At 30.9% G+C, this 18,013-nt stretch overlaps 1 long non-coding RNA gene across 6 annotated transcripts in view; it reads right to left on the bottom strand.

Annotated features, from left to right (window-relative positions):
* Positions 1 to 18,013, bottom strand: part of LOC145312058 (uncharacterized) — a 102,152-nt gene that overhangs the window by 26,340 nt on the left and 57,799 nt on the right. For 3 of the 6 annotated variants that reach the window (XR_013876887.1, XR_013876884.1, XR_013876883.1), the window contains one exon: positions 10,916 to 10,974. This is a non-coding gene — a long non-coding RNA (uncharacterized LOC145312058). Of the gene's footprint in view, positions 1 to 723; positions 864 to 10,915; positions 10,975 to 18,013 lie in introns of all 6 variants that reach the window. The other 3 variants (XR_013876886.1, XR_013876882.1, XR_013876885.1) reach the window with 2 other exon arrangements.

Genomic DNA, 18,013 nt, shown 5'->3' with positions numbered 1-18,013 from the left:
TATGTTTAACTGACCGTGTAGCTAGCAATCGTTTCTTTAATATTCAGGGACGTTTGGCTGTTTGTTACACTAGTCCCTATAGTCTTAAAACGTTTTCATATTCGTTGGCAACACAACCTTGGGGATGAAAATTGTTTGGTTGGTTCATTTAGTAGTGTCTTAACGTTTCAACCACTTAATGTAATCAACATAAGGGTTAATTTTGAGTATTATCATTAAAGATGTACTTTAATTTATCGGCCATTGTCTTATCCCTTTAGATCTCTGTTTAATGTTACTGTTTTAAAGTTTATAGTTCTTTTTTCATGATAAAACCAGATGCTTTTTTGGCCAATTCTAGCTCAAAGTGTACTAAGAACAAACTGGACGTTATAATCTGAAAAGCAATTTTCTACACTGTTTCTTTGTATCTATAAGTAATACATTTTCCGCCAGTTAATGATTTATTTTTACATCAGATGTATCTTTCTTAACTTGTTTTCATATTTTTTAGTATCGAAGCACTGTGTCTGTACGTCTGTCTGTTATGATTTTCTCAGCTGCTATTATAAATAGATGGCTGTTGTATTTGGTTATAATTCCCCTGATCTAGGAGTATCTTATCACACAATTCGCTTGTCCGTCAGTCCATCGTCATTGGAAAATTGGCTGCTATCATTAATAGATGGTTGCTTTTTTTCATGTATACACTAGGCACTAATAAACTACTACTCTAAAACTCACTTTGTCCGTCATACTGACGGGTAATGCCATCACATTTCATGGGATTTCGGTAATGGAAATATGATTTCCTCGGCTGGTACTAGAAATATGCTTCGGACATTTCTTTTTAAGATTCTTTTGTTTACTACAAAGTCACAAACCTGGAAAAAAATGAATAATAGTTAATATTTACATAAAATAAAAAGTTTTTACACCAAGATAAATTGTAACTTGTAAATCAAATATTTTAACAAGGACTATTATCTTAATTAGCGTAGCAATCTTATGTGTTTTTGTGTAGTGTGTAAAATACTGTAATCTGATCTGTTTGTGAAGGAACGTTGAACGTACTGACAAACACGAGTTACATGGTAGCTGTGCTGCTAACAAAAGCCGTAAACAGAGATATTATCAGTTTAAAATTAACACAATCAATTACGAAGCAAATAAATGTAGGTAGGTAGGTAGGAACCAGGGATAAAGGGATGTGAAAATTGTGGATAAAATAAACTTCCACCTTATTATATTGTGCAATATCTTCCCCTTGGTACCTTATTGTAGAAAAAAAAAATTAGGACATATATCTCCCCTTCCAGTTTTTTTTTATAAAAAGGCGAAGCGCTTTTCATTAACCAATTTTTCGCCCCCCTCCCACTCCCCCTTCCATCTAATTCTCTTCCCTAAACATGTTTAAATATACCTTTCCCAATATAAAACTACCTCGTTCACTAAAAACTTCAGGTTAGACTACATTGCAACAAATAACAATGTCAAATTTAGTGAGTTAAAAATTTGGCGTATTTATGTTAAAAAGCTAGTGAATTCTTCATTTAACTACAAGGTACCTACAGAAAATAATATTACAAAGGTACCTACAAAATTCATGATCTTAGAAGAAAAATTCTGATGTTTCTACAAGTTTCAGGTGTTATCTTCGCAATTTTGTAAGAACGGCCATAATTTAAAACAACCATTTAAATTCAGTGTGCATACGTTTAGGCGGAATATATTGTTAGGCTGACAAGAGGAAAACATTTACACAGGGGGCGCGGCATTAAATGGACTTAATATTTTCTTTTTATAATTTTGAATATTGTCAGGTAGGGAGGGGATATTGGGCTGTTTGTAATACTATTTTAAAAGAATATAAAACTGACACCTACTGCAGTTATGTCGACTTCCCAACCCACTACTTCTCAAGTGCCCCTAGAGGCAACTAGGAGCGCAGCCGCTAGTATTTCAAATTGTAATAAACGATTTTGATAGAATCAAATAATGCTTAACAGATAGATAATAACATGGCCGAAACTACTTGTTTTGGTATATTTAAGCTGTCAAATATTGAAGGAAAATAATAAATAATAGTGTTTCAGTCGGAGCTACAACTTTTTACATGCGGGACTCAGGTTTGTTTTGGAAGAAAGGATTTTTTTACTTGTATTTACAGAGAGAAAAGGATAAGTTGATTGACCTAAAACAGGACAATTTTAGTCATAAGTAGCGCAGCTACAAGAAACAACATGATAATCCAAATTGTGCCAAGTAATTTAAAAACCTATTATACATTGAATCATTTGAAATTATCATCTTGAATTAATAATGACTTTCCACATTACATGATTCTAATAGATAAAAACAAAAATTGTTTCTAAATGTATGTGGAAAATACGAGGAATTTATAACAGGGGAAAAATTGTCGTCAATTTAGGTTGCTATTACCCCTGTCATTCATATTCAGTACGAAGGGAGGGGATGGGTACGGTAAGATGATTATTTTACTAAAGTACATGATAATCTGGTTTAGGATCCAAGTAATAACAAATTCATTTTTTTTCCAGTTATCTATCCATCGATCCATGTTGCCCTAGTCATTTTCTTATAACAATTAAAAATTAAAGAGTCATTAATTTTTTATAACTTTAATATGTGGTTATTTTATGCCCAGTTGTTGAGAAAAACAAGAATGTCAACCATCATAAAAGCGAATCTTTACATATCTAGAATATTGACAGTTATATACTTTCTTCACCTTCAAAAGAAAAAAAATATTTGATAAAATTGATAGGACGATTATATGCCTGTATTAACGGTCAGGTTACCCGTTAATACAGACTTATCCTATTTGTAGAAAAGCTACGCTTATAAAAAGTAATACTAAATAAGAATATTTTTTTAGATGATAAAAATCAAATGCTTTGATAAAAAGAGTAGGTAAAATTAATTGAATTGAACATGTGACAATAATTTTAAGTCTACTTGATTAAATATTCTTATAACTTTGTAAAAGTTTAATTAATACAAATATTACATATAATTCGACTCCACCATAGAAATAGATATAGAATATATGTGTATATTATCACAGGGAAAAGTTGTCGTCTATTTAGGTTGTCTATTTAGGTTGCTAACATGGAACTCGTTTATTGGTCAAGGGAAGGGGATGGGTTAAAGAGGGTGGATGGGGTATCGTTATTTTAGCCCGCTGCAAGTTTCATTTTATTAAAAAACATACAAATATGGTGCAACATCCAAGTAATAATATATCCATTATAATATACTAGCGGCTACGCCCCTAGAGACCTCTAGGGGAACTTGAGGAGGTGGAGTTAAATCCCAAAACCAATATTTTTTTATTTCAATTTTAATTTTTTTGAGAAAGGGGAGTAATTTTTTACTTTGGGCGATTTCTTGGTAGGGTGGTAGTACCCTCGCCCAAAATAGTAAAAAACCTTCCTGGGACCTATCAGAAGATACCCTGTAAAGGAGAATCAAATCGGTTCGGCGGTTAGCGAGATCCTTCGCTACAGACAAAAAAGTTTACTACTTTATATAATAGGATAATATGCATGTACAAAAATGTAGCTGAAATTTTAGTTATTGTCACTTGCAATTATATTTATTTTCTATGCATTTCTTACAAGTGTAAGTACCTAGTTAAAATGAACATTTGTTAAAATATCAATAATAGTTATTTTTCGCATCGTATTATAGATAGCTTTCCGTGGATATTAAAATTAAGGACCGGGGTGACAAAAGTGGAATTAATTTTATTATTCTTATTTCAATATTTCTGAAAAATTGTCTGTAATAAGATGCTATACATGAGTTTTCAGTATGGCTGAGAACCAGTTCTAATCCAACGGATATCAATCGGTTTCAGAGCCACACTGGAAACAATATTACCTACTGATTTTTAAGAAAATTGGAACATTTTTCTACATCTTTTTAATAAAATGAATTAATGTATAATAAATGTTCCAAATATTTGTAAGGATGATTGCGTGATAATTGAAATTTGAGATACTGACCAGCGCTTTCATTGGCCGTGCTATCCGTGCCGCAAAAGAAATTTTTTTTCGTGATTAAAAGTCAGATTACCTTGGAAATGCTAAGAAACCTAACATAGCCGTAATTTTTATCACCCTTTCATAATTTAAAAAAAATCTTAATTGCTACTGAGCTTTTATTGGAAATAAAACGATTTACAAAAGTGATTTTTGCAGAATTATTGTTTGAAATTCTGACACTTTTGCGGTCATAATTGGGCACTTTTTCATTGTCCAACAAAAGATTGGATGTTTAACAGAGTGTTTGGTAGAGTAATCATAACCAATTTTAAATATAACATAAGCAATTTTAATAGTCTATTTCATGGAATGTTAGTGTAAGTATATCTACAACTAACTTGTCTAAAATCAAGTTTATTTCTTTATCAGATTTAAATCATTGAAAGCCTTTAATAAAACAATAAAAGGTGGGTATTTTAGTTTAAAATGTTAGTTAACTTGGACAAATATTATGTATTGAACTTATTCAACTCTAAAATAAACTTGCAGTATCATTTAATAAAATTATATTGAACCCAAATATTGTTTGTTAAGTGTTTTGGACAACCCATAGTCTTTCTAATTGTCCTGGGACAAACGTCGGAGTGGACACTTAACCTAACCTATTTTAATGTTTTTTTAAATGCCTAACCCTTGCGGAGGCTTAACCTAATCTATATAGAAATTAATTAAATCAATATTCTAACACTCCTGCGTTTGTCCACTCCGACGTTTGGGACTCCTGCGTTTGTCCTGGAACCTTTCGAATGCGTGTTTATATCTCTCATGTAATACCGAATCAAATATACTTGATTGGATTAGTATAATTGTGAACTTTTTATGGTTTTTGAGGTTTCATTAAATAACATTTATATGAAAGATTAAAGATTTGACAGTAATACATACAATAAAGTATAACTACATGTGTCAATTCGTCTGTCTGTTGAGATGAAGCTTAAGAAATCGCTATCCGATGGACCGATTAGGAACTTTATGTTACACTCCCATGATGGGGCGAAGCCACTGGTTCAAGAAATAATAATAAATGATATCATGCCTAGCATTCATTTACTGCAAAACTCATAATTTATTCATAATTTCTTATTAACACAATAAATGCACCAAGTCCGCCTCGCCTGAACAGAATAACCACTAATTTTTCTTTTCAATCATTATTATACGACCTTTTTATTTCAATTAGTCTTCAAATTAGACGTAGTCATTTAGTTAATGACTTTTTATTAAAGTTAATTTATTTTTATAAATGCTTGTTTTGTGTTTATCATAGAAGTTTTGAAAATTTAAAATATACCTCAGAAATAGTTAATTCAACCAGGGATCTAAAGGTATAAGACAATGGCCGGTAAATCGATTTACATTCCCAATGATATTAGACAAAATTACAAAATAGTGGTTATTAAAATGTTTGCAATAGCCAATCAAAATTCAATAAAAGTCCCAAAAGTTGTGGAGCCAATGAAAAAGAAATCGTTATCATAAAACTTAGTGGACTAGTATAATAAACAGAACTATGTCCCCTCCCTCCCTGGTATTCTGTATATCATTTTAAAAGCTTTTTTATTTGATTCCATCAATCGCTTTAAACACGTAATGATTAATAGTCTATTATAAAACTATTCTATTCTTAAAAGATGCATTTAAAAACCAGGGGGGAGGGAACATTAGACTTGAAATTATAATGTTACCAAAAGTTTTAATTTTTTGCTTCACTGTGGATATTAGATTGGTTGCTTGAAATTAGAAAGTGACCAAAATTTTAATTTTAACCAATCAGATTTTGTCTATTGTCTTATCCCTTAATATCCCTGAGAAATACCAAGCGACAATGCTATATAGAAAACTACTGAGAAGCTGTACTTCTAATAATCATTTATCTTATAGTTGTTATAAACAGCTTTCCGCGGAAATTAAAAAAAATAATTTCTAGATTAAAACCAGCTTTGTTAGCTCTGAGAGTCCCGGGCTAACAAAATTGGTATTAATTTTATTGTTTTTTATTTTAATATTCATGGAAAAGTGTCTGCCATGCGATACTATACATGATTTTTCAGTATGTCTGACAACCGGTTCTAATCGGTTTCAAAGCTGGAAAAACATTTATTTTAATTTAGTTTTTCCCTCTAAAAAAGTTAATAATGCGAGTAAAGTTATATTTATTGCAGCACTATTAATTGTGTATTATTGTTGATGTTATAATGAATACAAACTACCAACCTTATATTAGTTAATTGAAAACATGAAACATGCAATTTTCAATACCATTACTCCCAGCGATATTACATTATTTTAATCGTGTAAAGTTTGTGTGAAATTAAACTTTTAATAGAACAAAAAAACTTCCTAATAAGAAGACATTTTTATTACCTAATCTATTTCAATGTTTAAATATCCCTTTTTCGAGAAATAAACACACATTTTAACTTGTACATTTTTCTCTAAGAAAATAAATGCACAATGTTTTCACTAAATAGTTTATTGATTAAAAATATTGAGAATCGATTGGGTGGGTAGTTTCCCTTTAATTGGAAACTGAACAAACACAACCCCTTCATCTTATAATTTAAAATTTTTCAAAGACCAAACCCAGGTTATGTTAACTGTGACTTGCATAACCTAACCAAACGTCGTCATAATTTTAGAAAAGGGTGAAAGGGGTTTATGAATGGTCCACTGGTAATTTTGGGGGGTGTTGCCGGATCGGGGGTTTACAAATGAAGTAAAATTGGGGAAATAATACATCATTATTTGGAATAATTTACACAAACAGGGATGACAGCATCCATTAGTCACGCTGCAGTAAAAGTAAATATATGAACACAAATTCTAACTATCTACAGAAGTACTTTGAAATATTAAGCAAACTTTTGGTAACTAAAAAATTTTTAAGATCATTCCTCTAATTCTAATTAAGTAGGTATTAGAAATCAAAAACTTTTTTTTATAATCATAATAATAAAGTAACAGGATGTTTGTATGTTTGTCTGTCTGTACCGAAGGATTTCGCTAACCGATGAAACGGTATGGTTCTCCTTCACAGGGTAGCTTCTCATAGAGGCCTCTAGGGGCGTAGCCGCTAGTAGTAGATAAGTAATTTTTACTAAAAAATATTTTACTTACATCTAAAAACCTTAAAAATTTACAATAAACCATTCGTTTTAGTGTCAAAATCAGTTGCACGATTTATAAGGTTCAAGACGATGGCAAAATAATGAATATTATCTACATCAAATTGTAGTTATTAAAAGCCAATGAAGTCAACCGTTGATAGAGAAAAAAATCTGACTTAACCGCCACCTACTATGGTTGCAGGAAAAAAGATATAGGTATAGACAAACAAATAAAAAAAAGTTGTTAGGCATTTTACTTACCCTAATATATGCCAAAAAAATAGGTTAGATATTTACTTGAGGATAAAAAAAAACAATTTGCCTTCAAATTTTCAAAAAAAATTTCAAACAAAACTTTTCATGATTCAAATTAATAAAAAATAATTCGACATTTATTTTTATTCCAATTATAAAATTTACTTATCCCTCTACCCCTGACTCGGTTGAACTGTTACCAATCATTTACATTTTCCTCTTTCCTTTGAGGTTTATGTTTTGCGGTTGGTTTTAAGTGAAACCTTAACTTTAGTCAACTAAGAGGTTTTTATAAGTAGCGAAGCTACTCTAAAATAGGTATATCGTACCCGCTCATTTAAACGTCGGTCATTTACACCGTTATGTGTAGTAGTGCAGGAAAAATAAAAAACCTTACAAATACTTTATTATTTTTCCATTAGAAAGAAATAATAAGAATAAATTGTTTATGATTGTAGGTAAATATTATGTTTGTCTACTGCTAGGTGTACATTCGCTTCCGCAGATGTTTATCATATAAACTAGGATTGGCAATCCGAATCCGGAATCCGACCAATTTTGGAATCCAGAATTCAAATCCGGGATCCGTTTTTCAATAGCGGATTCGGATTCTTAATTGTTAGGCTAAAATTAGCGTCTTGAGTTTTTTGGTCAAAATATATATTTTAATTCTTAACAAAGCTAGGTTAGGTTGAGTAAAGGTAAGAATCCGAATCCGGTCCAAAAATTAGGCGGATTGCCAACCCTAATATAAACAAATTACCAGAACCGCATATTAATATATAACATCCCCAAATTTTACTTGTGCTCTGCTTTAGTTGCATAATTAGACAAAAATTTATTGGCAATTTAGTCTTTTTGATGGGCATATGGCGCTTTACACCGCAATCATAGGGCTTAGGGCTGACAACCCTATCCCATATCCATAAAAAAAAGCCACATTGTTACAGAAACACTGACAAATTGTCAGCGGCCTATGCTCCCCCTGTGGAGTGAAAAGGGCTTGTTACTCTTACTGTGTTTAGTCTTTTTGCGATTTAAATTCACTTTTTTGATATGATAATATGTGGCGGAAGTTAGCGCACACCTTGCTACTGTGCTATTTTATCGGGGAGGGAAAGGACATTGGGCTGTAATAAGTCCTCAAAGTTTTAAAATAGGGTTTACTTATTCGTTTGCTTTTTAACTTTGTGTACTTTAATTCAATTTTGATTAGTTGGTTTCCTAAGTAGAGTGTCCAAACGTTTTAACCACTAATTGTAACCTACAAAAAGGGTAATTTTGTGTATCATCATTTTGGATATACATCAATTTATCAGCCATTGTCTTATCCCATACATATTACCACTAATATCTATTTAGAAGATTTGTAATACAATAACACTTATATGAACAAAATATTAGGTAACGTAACTACTCTATATCTTTGTCCTTTACACCGACAAATTAACAAAAAATTCTGTCCTTTTTTACATAAAAATATAAAAATCAAATAGAGCAAAGGGTAACTTTTTGGTATAACTATAAAAGTACATAAAAATGCTGTAAAAATCTAAAACAATTATTGTCTGCCCTATTTACAAGATACATTATATACACATAAATTATTAACCAACATTCTTCTTACGTAGTGTGCTTTCACTTGAACATGTCATCCAGGGATCTAAAGGGATAAGACAATGGCATATAAATTGTTGTACATCCCCAATGACGATACACAAAATTGCCCATTCTGTATATTACAAGCAGTGGTTGAAAAGTATGAAAAATCAACTAAATGAACCAACCAATCAAAATTAATTTAAAGTCCCCAAGATTGTTGAGCTAACGAATAAAAGAATGATACCATCAAAGTTTGGAAACTATAGTGTAATAACCCGCCAAAACTGGTCCTATCCCTTTGGTTCACTCTTATCTTAAAACCCTCAATTGTATATCAATTTGTGTATGAGAATATAAGCGGAAAACATTGCACACCTTCTCTCAACCGACAAAAAGGGAGAAAAACTTTTGTAAAACATTTTCTTTTAAACATATTGTTTAATATTTTTAGTATAAAATCTACTCTATATAAGACCTATTTAATAACTTTAGATAAACTTGTCATTGCTGTGCTACTTATAATCATATTTGATCTTGTTTCATTAAATTAATCATCATATAACGTAAGTATTTAAAATAATACAGTCTTAAAACACATAAAACTTAAAAGCGGCGATAAAAACGAACGTAAAATAGGATATAAACACTACTTAATTGCGAGGGCAAGAAAGAAAAGAGAGAGAGCGAGAAAGATATATAGGAATTTCACATTATGTTAGGGGGGGGGGGGGGGGGTAGTGGTAAAGGCTAGATTTATGGACATATATTTATCTATTTAGACATTATTTTCTAGGACAATTTTATACACTAAAGGGGGGGTTTTTTAATGCAACCATCTCGTAAACAGTGAGCAAATGGCACTTAGAATTCGAATTTTGATCTAAACTTTTGAATGAGTAATCCTTGGTAGGTCTATTTTCCCTAAATTGAACAAAAAGTTGGAAAAGTAACGGCTGGCGGCTCAGCCGTTTAGCCGTTTTTTTGCCTATTTTCAGGGTAAATTCATCATCAATTACGTAGGAATCAACTATTTAAAACATATTTTTGGTTTAATTCATGTTAAATAATAGCAATAACCATTGTTGAAACTTCTAGTACCAACATCTACCGTCTAGAACCGTTTGTTAGCATTTTGGAGTGGCAACGAGAATAAGGTGGAAATAGGTTTCGTGAATAATTTGTACTATAGATATCCAAAAAAATGGCAAAACTACTGAGCCGCCAGCCGTTAGCCATTACTTTTCCAACTTTTTGTTCGATTTAGGGAAAATAGACCTACCAAGGATTACTCATGCAAAATTTTAGATGGAAATTCGAATTCTAAGTGCTATTTGCTCACTGATTACGAGATGGTTGCATTAAAAAACCCCCCCTTTTTAAAAATTACAATCAAATAATCGTTGTAAATAAGATGGAATAAACTTAAAAAATCCGGGCCATATTGTATATCTTGCCAAATAATTGTAAGAGGGTGTCAAGAATATGGGGGATAGGTTAATTAAGGGCAAAGTAATCATTTCCCCATTTTAAGTGTAAGAAACTTGCAGTATGTAAGTATTTTCTAAGGGGGTGATACACTTTTTTCCATATGCCCATCCCTGTATCCCGCAGGGCTACGGGCAAATAACTCTACTGGGGGGTAGAAAATTATACATAGAAGGGGGAGGGGAGAAGGGTTAATATGTGCTTTTTAGGGAAGGGGTATCAGTTTGGACTAAGGGGGTGGCGTTTTAACGTTCTAGTGATTAAAATGATGGCTATATTTTAATATACAACACTTTATCTTTCTCGCAATAGCAATAAGCTATCAAAGGAAGAATATTACAAATAATAATAAGAGAATAGAATAAATTATCAGAAAATGTTCTTCTATGTTTAATCGTTTTAGTGAAAATAAGCTACCTGATATTTCATCTATAGAGATATTAACTACTCATTTATCATTTTCAGTTAAGACATACCTATAAAATTAATTAAACATTAGTAAAATATTTTGGTCTGCAACATTTTATGATCTGTAATGCTTGAACGCTGGTGTGGGGAAATTAACAATTTGTTGATGGGTGGAGGTGATGGAGAATTATGCTCGCATAAACGCCGGGGCTAAATAGATCTATTAACTTAATATGCTTTCAAAAAACCTTCATTAGCTAAAGCTAAGCTTAACTTAACTTTCATACAAAAATATTTAAGATATGGAGTTATTTTCAGAGATAGTGAAACACTGAATTTGGTAGCTACTAAGTATTTAAGGAAAGATAGAATAACCAACAATGTTCCAATTTCCTAATCTTCTTTTTTTTAAATGCAACATCAATGTATTTTTTTTATAACCGGAGTAATTTCTTATCGTATATTATGGTTTATTTAGCCTTAATTTTATAGCCTGTCAATTTGACAAAAAAAATCTATAGAGTATCGTGATTTAAAATACAATTATGTTTTAATGTAAAAAATCCTAAGAATAATATACAATAAACATAATTATGTCCTTATTATTCATGTGAAATTTTTTATCTTTACATTATCAGTTTTACGATGTTTTGTATATGAGTATAAATTATTTCAAAATACATTCTTATGATGAAAAATGATTCCACACTCTTTTCAATTTTTATATCATTTATATCATACCAACAAAATTGTGTCATAAAATTTTACAAAAACAAAAAAGTAAAATGCACTAGGTAGGTAACATTTAAAGCAAAATATTAAATATATACTTTTTTCTCACTATTCTTTTTATTAAGTTTCCAGTGCAATTCCATGAAAAATTTAAACTTTATAAGAAGAAATTCAATGACATGAAATGAACCAAGGAAAATTTTACTACAGAATTACGAGGGAAAGGTGGGAGGGGGAGGGGGAGTGTGTAAATATTAAAATTTTCTGTGTCGCAAAGGGGGGGGGGAGTTATAAGCAGCTGGAAAATTATGGAATAGAGGGAACAAAAATAGAAGGGGTATAGATTGTATTAATAGCCGGGGGTGGGGGTTACACCATAAAAAAGGGGTAGTACTAGTTAGAAAGGTTCTGCGGTTAGATTTGATTACATCCTTTATTCATTCCTTCATCACCCCCCCCCCACTCCCCCCTCTTTAGTAAAAAATCCTTTCCATTTTAGAGTTAAAATATTGAATTTCTTTTAACTAAAATTGAATAAGTTTGAATTAAATAAACTCTCTGAAAAGAAAAGTGCTTTAATGAAGAAATTAAATGCAACTTGTGTAAATTTTTATGTTTATTTTTCTTTGCATTTGATCCATCCTGCACAGTTTTAGATAATATTAATAATCTTATATAATAAATAATCCTTTTACTGTAATAATTATGCAAATAAGTATCCTGGATCCTTAAGAGTGATTGTATAGCTAGTTAGGACAAGGCTTCAGAGAAAGATAAATGAAAGATAGAATAAAATATTTTATCCCCGGGATGGGGAACTCATAATCATCCAAAATTTACATTATTAGGTGGAAATATATTAAAGCTAGATATACTGGTTTCGGAGTAACCAACCGTCCCCTGACCCCCTCTCAAACTAACTAATTATACATTCAATTGGCATATCCCTGTATCCCTTACTTGATAGGAAATATGATCAAAATCTGGCACCCCACTGAGATAATTCTCCCCCCCCCCCTCTTCACAATTAGACAAATATGCCCCCCCCCCCTCATTCCTTGTTTGGAAATGTCCCTTTAGTTGAGATAGCTACTATAGATCTGCTTAGAGTAATCTAAAATAGGATTTATTATTTAAACATTGAGAGTAATAAGGAAGTACTATAAAGTTGGGTATATCTATCTTACAAAATAAGTACATCTATTTAAGAGAAGATAAATACACCTATGCAGGATATACCAAAATAGTACGATTATATCTCTTATATAAGGCAATTTATATCAAAGCATAAACAATTAAAATGTGTATTTTGTCAAGTGGGGAGGTTGGTAACACCCCCCCCCCCAAAAAAAAAAAAATAACCATAAAAAGTAATCTATATTAATTTTATATGATATTCTAATTTTTCTTATTCCCCCCCTTCCTTCTCCTTACTTATCAGTGTAGGTACTGTTTTATTTTGACATTTAGTGACTTGTATATTGGCTCTGTTCTAATAATCAATTATACTTATTGTTATACATTATAAAGGTATGTATTAATGTATGTACATATTAATAATAACAGGAAATAAATACATACATATATAGTATATACATAATATCAGGAATAAAAAGGGAAAAGACAATGGCCGATAAACTGATGTACATCCCCAATGATGAGAAACAATGTTACCCCTTCTGTAGATTAAATTAGAGGTTGAAACGTTTAAACCCTCAACTTACTAAACCAACTAATTAAAATTCAATTTTCTAGATGTAATGAAGAAGAAAACGTTATTATAAGACTTTGGGGACTAGTGTAATAAACAGCCCAATTTTCCCTCCCTCCCTGTAATAATATACAATATACCTCCATAGATAGAAAATGATAAAAAGCTTAGATGATTTATTATTTACAGATTTTTATTCTAATTCAAAAATGTTATTAATCATCACGATAAGTAGCGCAGCTGTAGCAAGCAAGCAAGCTATATTTCTAATAGAAAAAGAACAATAAAATCTAATACAGTAAAAATAAAAGAAATCGTGCAGAATATTCAATGATTGTGATGTACAGACAACATATATTTACTTAATATTAGCTTTGCTACTAAAATCAAAGAGAGAAAGAAATAAAATTAAAGAGATAAAGATCTAAAAGGGGAAAGATATGAAAAGGGGATCAAAATTACAATGTTAAACTTTGGTGCAATTATTATGTCAACAAGAGACTTTTATCATTGTATACAGTCAGTATAGATTGATGATTAATGGTCAAAATAATGTCGATATGAATATCCTATTATTTTAGCTAGTAAGCTTTTTTTCGTTTATCTTACTAACCACTGAACCGATTAAGTTTTTCATGGATGGCATTATTAGGATTGTTTAATGCTATTTTCTGCTCCCTCGAATACGGACTTCATATATGCTCGATAGTATCTTATAACAGCAAATCGATGTCAGCCAAGGCCACTTATATTAACACAATAAAATCGACGCAAATTGTATGTCAATACAAAGCTACCACAATCAACAGGGGGGTAGGAATCGGATTCTAATTCTGAAACTTAAATTAACTTTGGTTTGAATATGAAATGAAATTTAAGTTTAATGATTTGTGCTAGCTTCTTGTTGATGGTGGGGATAGTTTTTCTTTAGCCGTCAAACAAATTAAACTTTTAACTAGCAGCTGCGCCCCTACAATATTGAATTTGAATCAAGGAGGTAGAATGAACCCGTCTCAAGACTTAACAATTAAGCCTCAAGCCGTCCATTTCCCAATTAACACTCTTCTTAAGTAGAAAACTCAATAAGTTCAGTAGTTTTCTTAAAGAAATAACAGCCCTAATAATAGATTTAGACACGATAACATCGTCCCATCAAATAAAAACTATATAATTTTGCAGAGCATAATCCTTACCCTACATGCAAGGTAGACTAATGTAGATGCAACATTTAGCCACCTCGAGACATTATTAATCCCTACCAAAACTTATTTTCACAAGGGAAAAAGTAGAATTTTATTTTTATCAAATTTGCAGCCGGCACAATCACACACACACAAACAGACACGCACACTGGAAATTGGTTAAATCCTTTTTTTTATCAAGTATAAAACAATGTTGTGATTGGACAATGGACGATAAATTAATCCCTCCTTTCCATTTTATTTTTATTAAAATTAGGTTCTAGATTAATCAATGAAAGTGGGGGGGAGGTTAATAGACCCTCCAATCCTGAAAATCGGGATTCATACCGCAAAAGTTTTGAGCGGTTATATATATTTGTGAAGTTTGTGTGTTAGGTTTGGATAGAAGATATAGTTATTCCGACAATCAATCAAGAATTCAGAGTAATCTTTAAAACTTGTAAACCATGGTCAGCGGCCGCGTTAGCCGCCGCCAACAGCCGCCATTCTACAAAAATATTTTCCGCCGCAAAAATATTTATATTGCTATTACAACTACAGTCTTGATTTAGCTGCGGCTGTCGAAAAATGGCGGCTGCCAGAACCGGTTTGTAAACTTACGATGATTTCAGCAAACAAAATCTCCTCGAGTTTGGAACAAGGCGAACAAAAGTCAAGAAGTTTTTAAAATGAATCTTTCCATCAGAGGTTTTATGAAAATAAATACATTTTTTATAAAAAAAAATATGTGATTTTTTTTACATTTTATCTATAAAACTAAAATTAAATATTTTTTGATGGGTAAAAGCAGTCTTTCTACCGAATTAAAATCTTTTAGATGTTACGAATGACCCCCCGAACTTGCTAAAAAAAACATCTCTCGTCTAAGTATAATGCAGCTTATTTCGTGAGGAAAAAGCTATAGAGATAGGAATCATGAAATCTAAACAATTTTAATAATTACATAAAAAGCATTGTTTTCTGAAATATTGCACTAGAGAACACACAAACAATTCTTTTAGAACATATTCATTATCATGCTCAGTTCAAGAAAATGTGAAAATATACGGCAAAAGAATTATTTCAAAATTTTATTATTAATAATTGCCCCCCGCCCCTAGCCTCTAGAGGAAGGCAAGAGAGTTGATTAAAGTAGCCTTAAACCATCCTATGTCATTTATGAAGCTTCCCTAAGAAGTACAACACATTCGGACCAGTAGTTTCTAAGATCTTAAGCTTCAGGCTAAAAATCCTCACTACTAGGTACATAAATATATTACTATTGAATTTTTTAAATACAATAAAGTAATAAAAAAAATATGCTCTAACCCCAAACGTATGAACTTAATGCTTATCTGGATAGGTAAACATTTAAAAGATATGATAATTTTAATATTTAGGTAAATTAAGTAGGTAAGTACCTACCTATTTAAAAATTTAGGAAATTTTGACACTAACCCTGAAAAAATACCAACCCCTATCATAAAAAAATGCTTACCCCTATACCATGATAAAAATGCCTAATTTAAATCACTATAGCAGATATTACAAGATCTTATAATTATAATATTTTGGTATATTAAGTAGGTAAGTATTTGAAATAAAAATTTAGGAAGTTTTGACATACCACCTTAAAAAATACCAACCCCTATCATAAATAAAAATGCTTACCCCTATACCACAATAAAAAAGCCTAATTTAAACCACTTTAATTTATATTTGTGTAAATGTAAACATGTGCACGCAAAATGTATTATTCCAGGGATGGGGGGATGGATATTCAACATTTTAATTATATTACGTCTGTGTGTATCTCTATTTTCCATTTTGATTAAGGGAAAGTTGTATGAAATGCATTTCAGATAAATGATTTCAATCATAAGTTACAAATATACCATCAAAGATATAATTTTGTATTACCATAAATAAAAAAAACCATTGGACATCACTAAATTAGTCAATATGCTTGTTTTGTGAAAATAAGCCAGCCATATAAATTAAATATATATATCACAAGAATAGGTACAATTTTCGATATTTAAAAACTACCTGGTAGAAAATTTAAATTATTTCAAACATATGCCATATAAATGTTGTTTTAACCATTAAACAGGAAAAAAATATGCGGTTCACTAAATTCATGTTTAAATGCATTTCGTGCAACTAACCCTTTACATTTTTAATGGTTTAAGTTGAAATTTCATCTATTTATTTTGAAACCCTCTAAAGCTCATATTCCCAAGTGTAAATTTTTCACAAAAAATGAATAATACAAATGGATTAAAATGACTGAATATCAATCCCTATACCCTGGCAGAATAAAATTTCATAGTAAAAAGATGAAAATATAAAATGCAACATGACGCCCGAAGGCAAAATCAGCCAGGAATAGGGGGAAAGAAAATCAAAATAATTGAATAAATTGTTAAAGTACATGAACAAAAAAGAATTGAATTGTTGAAATGCTACGCTACTTACATACAAAATAATCTTTGTTAGATCTCCATTCTCTCTGAATAAAAGTTCGAAAGTTATGGAAAATTGATTTATAACTCATCTTAAGCTACCATATAAAATATTGCACCAAATTTTCTATTCCTTATTTTCAAAGGCAATGAAAGACATCAAAATAGGAGAAGAAGATAAGAACAGCAAAGGTTAGAAGAGGGGAGGGGATGCAATTAAAACTATTTGATTATGTATACATGAAAATTATACAAAGAGAGGGGTCAACATAAGATTAGGCTTGTATTGATAAATAAATATGTTCTTATATTGTTAAGCTTTCATTCCTTTGCAATCCTTATGTAACTTTCTATTTCAAATAGAATGCCTAGTTAACTTCATATATGATGTATTCAAGTTTAGTTTACATGATACACATGATAAGCATTAAATTTACTTCATTCTACATAAACAAACACACACATGCACACACACACTTTTTGAAAGAAGGATAAAACATAAATCTAATTTTTATAGCCATTTAAACTAGTCCTTTTTCATGACTCTTGATATATTTCAAACATACATAACTGAAAATGTTTAAAATTTTAGGCCTTATTCGATTTAGTTCATGTATGTTTTACAACAAAATCACAAGATTTAAATCGATTAAAATGTCTGAATATACGCGCCTTACCTACCTAGTGTGTATATTACGGTCGATTAATCATCGTTATTTACAATTCTAATTATATTATTATCAAGTGCCACACTTTCACACAAACTAATCATAATTACAACGTGTTTAGTTGAAAAAAAGGGATATTTTCATTAAAGAAAGTTGAAGAGAAACCGACTTATTTTTAACACGAAACGCGAGTTGTATAAGACTTAGCTTTCCGAAGCACGGGCTTAATGCAAGAAATAATGCAAGGCAGTAATTAAAACTCTAATCGCTCGCTTCAAGTCATTAAATATTCTGAAATGGTTTGATTAAAAACTAATTGCAAGATTTTAAGATTATTTAAGCATTTGTGC

Source organism: Acartia tonsa, chromosome 2 (genome assembly GCF_053477335.1).
Source record: "Acartia tonsa isolate MP-2025a chromosome 2, ASM5347733v1, whole genome shotgun sequence".
NCBI lineage: Eukaryota > Metazoa > Arthropoda > Copepoda > Calanoida > Acartiidae > Acartia > Acartia tonsa.
The sequence above is the reverse complement of the archived record's forward strand: the minus strand, read 5'-3'. Positions and strand labels throughout refer to the sequence as shown.